The sequence below is a fragment of the Humulus lupulus genome, chromosome 2 (genome assembly GCF_963169125.1).
Source record: "Humulus lupulus chromosome 2, drHumLupu1.1, whole genome shotgun sequence".
NCBI classification, from domain to species: Eukaryota; Viridiplantae; Streptophyta; class Magnoliopsida; order Rosales; family Cannabaceae; genus Humulus; species Humulus lupulus.
This window is the reverse complement of record NC_084794.1, coordinates 265,317,505-265,328,464: the sequence shown is the minus strand read 5'-3', so window position 1 is coordinate 265,328,464 and position 10,960 is coordinate 265,317,505.

Genomic DNA, 10,960 nt, shown 5'->3' with positions numbered 1-10,960 from the left:
AAGTACTTCAAGCGTACACCCTGTGTGCAAGTGTCCACTCTTTCTACCTCAAAAGAAGCAACGGTCCACACACCCTAACGCGTCTCTTCAAGTATCCTTAGCGAGCCTAAATATGACACATAACATCAAAGTTTAAAACCTCAAACCAAACAAAACCATATTAAGATACACTCATATTCTTTTTAAGGCTAAATCATCCCCACGATATCCTTAAGAAAGTCTTAAAAATTTATTGCATAAAGCACCAAAAAGGTACAAACTTATATCTAAAGGGTGCATTAAAATCCCCAAAATTCATGTTTCTGGGCAACTGTCGCAGTCGCGCTCACAGAGCACTAGTGAAAACCAGCCAAGTAGCGCGGTCGCGCTAGGGCTGGGCGCGGTCATGCTAGGCTCTTTTTCTGGAAATTGCAGATGAGATTTTTAAACCTAGGAATCGACCCAAATCGCAAAACTCCGACCCCAAATAATCAAATCAACTATCCTAACATGTTTCTAACCCTTGGAACCCAGATATCATCAATCATAAACCTTTAATACTCATCAATTAACCCATATACACTTAAGTTCTCTTACATTATCAAAAATTCTAGATCTATCATAACATGAACAATCACAGTTCAAAGAGTTACCTTTCAAGTTCTCAGATTAAATCTTCGAAGTCTTCATTCCCTTGTACTATCCTTGGTCCACCAACATAAAATTCCCCACTCTCCTTTGAATCTCCAAGCCTTAAAATTCAAATCAAGAAGGATCATCTTAGCCTGATACTCTATCGAGTAATGTAACTCCAAAGTGTCTAACTATCGTCGTCTGAATCTCTAAACTTAATTTCCACCCTTAATTTTATTGGTAAATAATCGTATAAAACCCATTTACCATACTATCCCCAACCTTTACATTTTCTAACGTGACCTCCAAAGCCCTTGCATGTCTTTTACTTAAACTAATAGTTTTACTTTTCCTTAATTACACTTTCTACCATAAAATCTTATATTTCTACTTTGACCCCCATATCATAACTACTATTACTATTTGACCTTATAATACTTGAAGAAACATGTGTATGGACTGACTGAAGGAATAAATAAGATAACATACACCATAATTCATGTATATCATAGTTCATATAATTAAAGACATAAAAACATACAATTTACCATAATACGCTGACCCCCAAGCCAAATTACCATAATACCCTTACTAATAGAAGTGAATATTACAAAAGGTCTAAGGCCTTGAAAGAAGAAGTTGAAAGGCTGAAGGAAAATGGGTTTATAAGAAAATTCATTTACCTTGAGTGGGTTGCAAACCCTGTTTTAGTGCCAAAGCCCAATGGAAAATGGAGGACATGTGTTGACTTCACAAATTTGAACAAAGCATGCCCCAAGGACTGCTTTCCTTTACCAAGGATCGACCAATTAGTTGATGCTACTGCAGGGCATGATGTCCTTACATTTATGGATGTCTACTCAGGATACAATCAGATCAGCATGCCCCCACCCGATGAGGAGCATACCAGCTTTAGAACCGAGATAGGCTTGTACTGTTACAAAGTAATGTCTTTTGGACTCAAAAATGTTGACGCGACGTACCAGCGACTGGTTAGCATGATTTTCAAGCACCAGATAGGCAACAACATGGAAGTCTATGTTGATGATATACTGGTCAAGTCAAAAAAGGTTGGGGGGCACGTCCACAATCTAGCATAATGCTTCAATATCTTGAAGCATTACAATATGAAGTTGAACCCCTTAAAGTGCTCGTTTGGGTTAAGCTCAGGAAAATTTCTTGGTTTTGTTGTCAATTCAAGAGGAATAAAGGCTAATCCAGAAAAAATCAAAGCTCTAATTGACATGAAGTCCCCAACCAAGATAAAAGATGTACATAGCATCACTGGAAGAATCGCAACCCTTAGCAGGATTGTTTCCAAATCAACAGATAAATGTATTCCATTCTTCAACCTGTTAAGAGGAAATAACAAGTTTGAATGGACAGAAGAATGTCAGAAAGTCTTAAAAGCACTAAAAGAGCACCTAGCACAGCCCCCAGTCCTGTCAAAACTCGTCGATGGTGAACCCCTTTATTAATATCTAGCAGTCACTGAGCATGATGTTAGTGCAGCACTAATCAGAATACCAGACAAAATCCAGCATCCAGTATATTACATCAGCAAGAGGCGGTAGAAGTTGAAACAAGATACCCCTAATTGAAAAACTGACTAACTGCCTATTTCTTGCCGCAAGAAAACTAAGACCATATTTCCAAGCTCATTCAATCACGTCCTAACAGACTAACCCATCATGCAAGTGCTACAGAAACCTGAGGCATCAAGTCGATTGCTTAAATGGGCAATAGATCTTGGGCAGTATGAAATTAATTATCAGCCACAGACTGCCATCAAAGGACAAGCATTAGCTGACTTCATTATTGAATGCACATGGGTACAAGATGAAAACAAGCAAGGTGTAGCACCAAAAGAAAATGAAGAAACCTGGCCAATGTGGAAGCTATATGTAGATGGTTCCTTAAATGAACATAACGATGGAGCTGGTATAATTTTAGCTACACCTAACGGGCATCACATTCGTTGTGCGTTATGGTTTGGATTCAATGCCTCAAACAATGAAGCAGAATATGAGGCTCCGCTCGATGAATTACGACTTGCAAGAGACTTTAAAGCTCTATCAGTAGACATATACAGTGATTCACAACTAGTCGTGAACCAAATACTGGGGGAATACGAAGTTTTAGGTATAAAAATGGCTTCCTATCTAAGCAAAGCTAAAGATATCCTGGCCAAATTCAAGAAATATATTATACAACAAGTACCGCGCAACCAGAATTCAAATGATGATGCCTTAGCCAAGTTAGCAAGTGCTAAAGATGGAGACACTCTTAACATAGTACCAGTTGAGCACCTTGCCCAACCAAGTATCAATGAAACAGAGACAACATTGTTGCTAGACAATTTCCCATTCTGGATGACTCCGATTGTTAATTATCCAAAGCATGGATCTTTTCCCCAAGTCAGAAACGAAGCGCGAAAAATATCAAGGCAGGCTTCCAAATATGTAATCATGGATGCAATAATGTACAGGCGAGGGTAATCAATGCCTTTACTCCAATGTGTCACCAAAATAGAGGATGAACTATTGATGATCAAAGTGCATGAAGGATTATGTGGCAATCATGCAGAGGGAAAAGCCTAGCAAAGAAGATATTAAGGCAATGGTATTTTTGGCCAACAATGAATGAAGAAGCAATGGAGTATGTGCCAAAATGTGATAAGTGCCAAAGATTCTCTAAGATACCTCGAGCAGCTTCTAATGAGCTTAAACAAATGCAAAGTCCATGGCCTTTTGTTGTCTGGGGATAGATCTGATCAAACAATTACCTATGGGATTAAGGAGGAGTCAAGTTTGCAGTCGTTACAGTGGATTACTTTACTAAGTGGATTAAGGCAGAACCACTGGCAATAGTTACTTCAAAGAAAGTGCTTGACTTCGTGGTAAAAATATTATATGGAGATATGGACTGCCAAAAAATATTGTTTCAGAAAATGGTACTCTGTTTGACAGTGATCTATTCACAGACTTCTGTACAAGGCATGGTATCACAAAAAAAAAAATTCAGCAGTTGCTCATCCTCAAGCAAATGGACAAGTAGAGGTTGTTAACAAGACTTTAAAATATACTATGAACAAACGACTCAAGCAAGCTAAAGGCAACTGGTCAGATATATTACCAAAAGTGTTATGGTCATATCGCACTACTGCTCATACATCAACTGGTCATACTCCATTTTCCTTATCTTATGGTTATGAAGCTATTATACCAATTGAATTAACCCCCCCCCCCCCCCCCCTTACATCAAAGAAGTACATATGACCAAGTCCATAATCATCAATTGTTAGCCGAAACTCTTTATTTGAACGACGAAAAACGAGGGCAATCACAGTTGCAAGTAGATGTGTACCAGCAAAAGGTTGCTCAATATTTTAACTCTCGAGTTAAGGACAGAAAGTTTGCCACATGAGATCTAGTCTTGCAACAGGTGTTCCAAAACACTAAGGAGCCTGCAGCAAGAGTTTTGGGGCATAATTGGGAAGGATCATACCAAATCATACATGTTTTGGAGCTAGGAACGTATAAACTTGCTTGATTAAACAGTGAACCGATCGCAAGATATTGGAACGGTGAACATCTTAGAAAATATTATGAGTAACAATGGTTGCAAGGCACGTTTTTGCCCGTTTTTTCACGACCAGTGTATTTTTATTTTTATTATTATTATTATTATTATTATTATTAGCCGTAAAGGCACATTTTTCCCATTCTTTGTAACAACCAATTATTTTCTAAACTGTTTGTTTTTACTTGGTCAAAAGGCATATTTTTGCTCCTTAAACCGACCAGTTATTTAATGAAATTCAATCCAAATGTTTCTATTCAAAACATTCACTGCTCATATGAATTTGTTAATTCAATAGACATGATTTTGTCCATTTTAATACAAGATATTTACAAGGGAGTGTGCTTAACACACTTAACATTGCCAGTTTTCATTATTTAACAAGTATTGCTTAACATGTGTGATTTTTCCTAAACAAGTATACTACTTTATGATGATATTTCGAGCAGCAGTGTTAGCTCGAACAGGCCTGGTCATTTGGCAAGTGATCAAGGACTTACCTCCTCGATCACTTGGGGGGCATATAGGGTATACACAATCTCACATAAGCAAAAGAGTAAAAACCACAACTGAGTAGCACTTTGCTTGTTCACGTGAGCAGGAAAGTTGGAAAACTTATATAGCATGGAAATTGTTATATCCAGTCAAAAATAAACGAACAACATATTGTATGTTATAAAAGAAACATATTACAGTGATACCCAAGATTAAAAGCTGCTCGGTCAGCCATTGTCTTTGCACCACGGTCCTTATGGCCTGGGTGTCTAGAATATATGTAAATAAAAAAGAGATAAAAATGATAAAGGAACTCCTGCCTCACTGTTCGACAACGTCATCCTCGACCTGCTCTAGACCCTGGTCGCCGTCAAGGTTGTGGGAGATCTCTAGACTAGGACTCTCTGGGGAGGCAATAGCAGACTTTTCCTCCTCACGAGCAATACACTTGGAAATCTCCTTATCTCGAAGATTGGAAGGTAAATAGTCGAAGTTCGCCTTCTTATTGTTCTTCCAAAACATGAAAAAAATAATTAAAGGTGGCGCTCTTAAACTTGGTCAAGTACGAGGAGTGTTTTTCCTTTTGTTGTGCTAGTTCCTCCTCGAGCCTCTTCCGCTTCGTCTCGAGCTAATGGGCACAATCCTTGAGGCTCTTTTGTTTCTACTCGTGCTCCCCAATGAAATGTGTTTGATTTGTCTCCTTCACTTAGAGTGCCTGAATAACCTGGCTCTTCGCCTTGCTCTCGAGAATCTTTCCCTTAAGATCTTACTCGAGCTCTGGCTTGTTGATGATTGATTTGGTTGGCCTCTTTAAACTACTTTACAGTGGCCCTTGATCTTGTGAGCGAATCAACAAGATTCTGTGCTTGAGGACGGGTATAAGCCAATGTCATCTTACCCTGCAAAAATGATGAGGCTAGAATTGAGCAGAAGACTTGTATAAAAATGTATAATTGTTTGAAGAATAAAAGAAATGCTTGCCAACAAAATCTCCAACATGGCCCACCAAGGGCCTGGTCAATAGATACCCTCTCGAGGGTGGCGAAGGCCTCAGAACTTAGGGGATGATGGGAGAGCTTCTGAGTGTGGGTGCAGATAGCCTCAGCCAAGAACTTGAGGCTTTCCACTATTTTTGGAGGCGGGATGTGGTCAACCACCGAGGCTATAGGAGAAGTGTTCACTGGAGGAGGCTGGCTGGCTGGTGGAGTCTGATTAGCTAGTGAAGCCCAATCAGATTGAAAAGTCTGCTCGACAGGAATTTGGCTTGGTGCAGCTAGAGAAGTTGAGGTAGGAGGGTCTCCCCTGGCCTGCTTGGTTGCGGGCTCTTTGTTTGAGCTGACACCAGGAGCAGCTTTCCTTTTAGCTGCCTTCTTGATCGAAGTAGGTGTTGAGGCGTAAACATCATGAATATATGCGTCCAACATCAATGCAATCAAAAGCAAACATGTTAGAATTCTTCAGAGGATATAAAGAGGAGTGAGCAATACACTTATTACAATAACAGTATTTGTATCTATACTATTGCTTGAATAGTATGAGTTAAACAATTTATGTCTACATTTAACTACATAAGAATTAAGGCATTTATTATTACGTGGGAGGTCCTCATCGTCGTCAGAGGAAGAGAAGGACATATTGAGGAGATCTTCATCCTCCTCCAGCACCTGTTTTCCCTTCCCTTTATCTGTGGAAGATGGTGGAACTCTGGGCGAAGGACATCTTCCTGCTCCTTTATGCTAATCCCCATTTCCCACCTCCTCGTAGAAGTGGGGGTTGCTTGGATTTGCTCAGATTGCCCCGTCTCCTTACTCACCTCCTTCTCAGCAGCTCTTTCACCAGTTGCATTTTCGTTGGTCTGGTGGGTTTCGAACAGGCCAACCAATCTAAGGTTGGTTCTGGTTACGAGTAGCCTACAATTCTTCTCATTCGAATGAAGGTTGTCCAAGGCGGCTGCTCAAGTGAGCATGCCAAAAGTAGGAGGAGGCCTTTCCCATGGGCCTAAAAAACAAGGAAATAGCTACAGCCTCTTTAACAAACGAAGAGCTGCTTGTTTCCCTCCCACTGGTCGAAACTTCGACCGGGAGTGAATCAACATAGTCATGGTGGGCTACATAGGTCCAACCTTTTGGAAGGAATTTCTTTATTCCTTGGTTTAATTTTTCAACCTTACGGAAATATTCCTGATCGGGAACAAATTGAAAATCATAATGTCGCAGTTGAGATTAATGTCTGGTCAAGTATGTTACACTTCATCGACTAGCGTTTGGAGCAAGTCTAGGTCTATTGAATAATCACTTCCCCAGTGATCGTGTGCATACATATAGTAATAGGTAAAGGGGAAGTGAGTATTTGACCAGCGTATGTGTGCCTAAGCAGTGTGTGTTGCACCAACAAACACGATGGTATATTCGATCAAGGTTCAAGATGAATCCAGAAGGCAGTTAAAAAAAAATTTCACAAAAAATTTCACCAACCTTTTGGGCGGGGGGGGGGGGGGGGGGGAATTCCCAGATGCAGTAAAAATCAGAGAAAGGAATTACAGAGCAAAGCAAATATGAGTTCGAGATCAAGAAACTTACTGTAGTAGTGACTTTGAAGAAGAATCTGAAGATGAAAGAGTTTGAGAACCACGAAATTGAAAAGCAAAGCTTTGGGTTTAGGAGAGTTTTTGAGGGAGAAATGCTTAAGAAATTCTTAAGAATGTAAAAAATGACGAGGAAGAGGCAAGGCTATTTATAGCCTCATGCTTTGCGGCGAGCAACTGACGTCATGAATTTTTAGGATGATATGATGACAATTGTCTTGGTAAATGAAACGTTTCCTTCTTTTTTTTAAAATTACCATCATTGTTGCCTCGAAGCTTGGTGTCAGATTGCTTAGGGAGCCCAAAAGTCATCAGTTGCCTTACCGAGAAGGTGTCATCATTGCCTATAAAAGTGGAGCTACAATTTTTAGTGTGTTAGAATGTGAAAAGGTGACATCTTGGTCGAAGCATGCAAGTTTATCCAGAGCTGGTCACACTAAGATAAATTTGGGGGGAAAATGTTACTCAAAATTAGACATGATGATGTGGCATTTGAAGAGGACACGTGTCAGTAAACAACATCAAAACTCCCAAGAGCTGGTCAAGATAAGCTAACTGCTCGAGTAAGCTTCATCAGCATGAAGGCATCACTCTGCCTTATGATATGCTGCTCGAAGGGAGGCTTGTTCGAAGATCAAGTCATTCAAACGAAATGATCCAGATTTTACGAGATACCATGAAATATCACAAGATATTTATGTAACTGTTATTTGAATGTATTTTTCTTGTATTATTTGAATATGTAATCAATTGTAATAACCCCACACTACACGTGTAGGGCCTAGATCATTTTGTAGAGCTCATAGCCCACTAAAAGACTCTATAAATAGGGATCTCTCGCCGTCATTATTTTCACAAGCTTAATAGGCATTTTACATACAAAATCCCTATCGATTGTATTTTCTCTCAAGCTTAGGAAACTCAGTTGAACTTTGTTCTTCTTGATCTTGAGTCAGAGACTTTCTTAAACAATAAAAGTGCAAGTGGACGTAAGTCATTACCAACTCTTGGGGCTGAACCACTATAAATTTCATGTGTCGTTTTACTTGATTTTAGCTCTTAAGATTATTTACTGTCGTTCATATTGACTCAGTGTCGTTGACTAAAATGTTGGTCCACACTTAGTGACTTAAGTGCAACATTTTAGACTACTTACTTTTCACAGCACAAAAAAAATACTTTGTGATTTATGTGCAACTTTATAGACTGCTTATTGATTTTCACTACAAATTTCCCAAAATAAAGTAAAACAACTTTATCACCATATATACCGCCTATTATAAATTTGATTAAAATATATTCTTACGCTTCTCTCTTGCGACAAAAATGTCATTCTTAGTATGTGTAGAATATTATAAATTGTTTGGGTTATTATTTGCTTATAATCCCTACTCATTAAATATGTATTGCTTTTATATTTTAATAGAAATAAACCATATAGTTAGCTATTGAAAACAATATTAATATACCTTATAGTTGATTTCGATTTGCAATTATTGTAATTACTATTACGTTTCTCTCTTCAACCAACAATAATGTGTTCTTTATGTACATAATTTTATAAACTGTTTGGATTTTTATTTGCTTATCATCATTTAAAATTTAAAATAATAGGAATAAGTTGTTTTTCGCCGAGCCACATTCAAATACAATAGCATAATTAGTTAAACTATTATTTTATAATATAAATAAGATGAAGAAAAAACATAGTTGTAGCTAGCATTTTTAAATATAAAAACGAAATATACTATTTAAAATATAATATGTATGACCTGACTACACTACAATTATAATTCATAAACTAACTAGTTTATTGTTTTAATTCAATTTAAAATATCATGCCAAATCATTGGTTATATGATACTTTATATTTTAATGAAAATAAACCGTATAGTTAGCAATTGTGAAATTAATATACCACATAGTTAATTTCTGTTTATAACTATTACAATAAGTTTAAAACTAAACAAAAGTGTTTTTTAAATTATTTAGTTTATAAAATGTCTAATTCAATTTTTTTTCTTTTAGCTAAATTGAATATAAACTAAAAAGATTATATTTACAAAAGGTTTTCTCTTCTCCACTCATATGAGTCAAATTTCAAGCCTAGAAAATTTAGTCAATCAAATTAAACATCCAAGCAACAAAAATGTACACCAAAAGCAAATTCCATCTTTTTAAAGTAAAATGGATATATACCTAAAGGACTATATTAACAATTAAAATATCTTAAACTTTTTTCTCAAAAAAAAAAATATCTATTAACTTAAACTAAATGGTAGATAAATCAAACATAGTAAAATAACTAATCATTAACAATAAACAAAATAAACATTAATAATATATTTTAAATTCTTTAAAAACACAAACAACGTATCGAAGAAATCTACTCATCCACAAACATCAAAATTATTGTCATTTTACAAATTATAAAACTAAAACTGCAACTAATAAGACAACATTCAAAATTTCAAAATGACTTCAAAATGAACCTTTTTTTTCTTTCTTTTGTTTGATATCAAGAGATGGATAGGGAAAGACATTTGGGGGAATAGAGTAAACAGTGGGACAATAAAATGGAATATATTAATTAAAAATGAAGTAAAACATGTGTGATGCATAATAACTTTCCGTTTTTTATGTAATCGAATATAACTTACCAATTTAAACAAAAATTGACTTTTAAAATCAATTAAGTCATAATTGTTAAATATTTCAATAACCGCAACCCATTGAGAGTAAATATAACTTATCTTTGTAATAAAAACTATATATATATAAAGCATTTAAAGTGAAAAAATATATTTTGTTATTTTCTCAATTGTTTTAAGGGATAGCGACAGATAGAGTATATCTATTCCACGACCCTACCTTATAAAAAAAAAGTTCTACACATACCTTACCCTATTATCCTATAATTTTTTGTGGGTAGGATACGGGCAAGGTCGTCTTAAATATTTTGGAGGCCCTGTTCTAATCTAAAAATTTGGGCCCCTAACAAAAAAAAAAAGTTTAACTAAAAGCCTACCTATCCTTTTCTATTCATGAATTTTACTCTTGATTTTTAATATATAATATTATATATATATATATGATGAAAGCAATTGACCGTTTGAGGGTTTGACTAAATATTTATGAATTAACAATTTAGCATTAAAAGTGGGATTGGGAATAGAAACAACTTTTAGAAATGGAACTTAATAATCGTTCCTTTAAAAGTGGGAACAACGTTTCATTTTATTTATTTAAAAAAAAAAAAAAAAAACTGAAAAGGTAGGTAAATGAATTGGGCCCTTTAGTTTATTGGGTCCTGGGCAATAAACCAAGTTGCACAGCCACATAGCCGGCTCTGGGTACGGGTATTACCCTAACGGATATAGGGTACACATGTATAATCTTACCCTAATCAAATTTAAAATAAAAAAATACTTGAAAAATAAAAATTAATATATTATACTTATAAAATTAAATAAAATATAGTATGTAATAAGTATTAAGGATAGTAAACACTAATAATAAATTATTCATTATTTATACTTATAAAAATTAATAAGAATATAATAAAATCACGTATTTGAGATTGTAAATACTAATATGATATATTATTTATATTTGTAAAGTAAATTATAATATAATATAATCGGGTAAGATAATTGAGTTGCGTACACTTAAATCTGCCCTAAATAC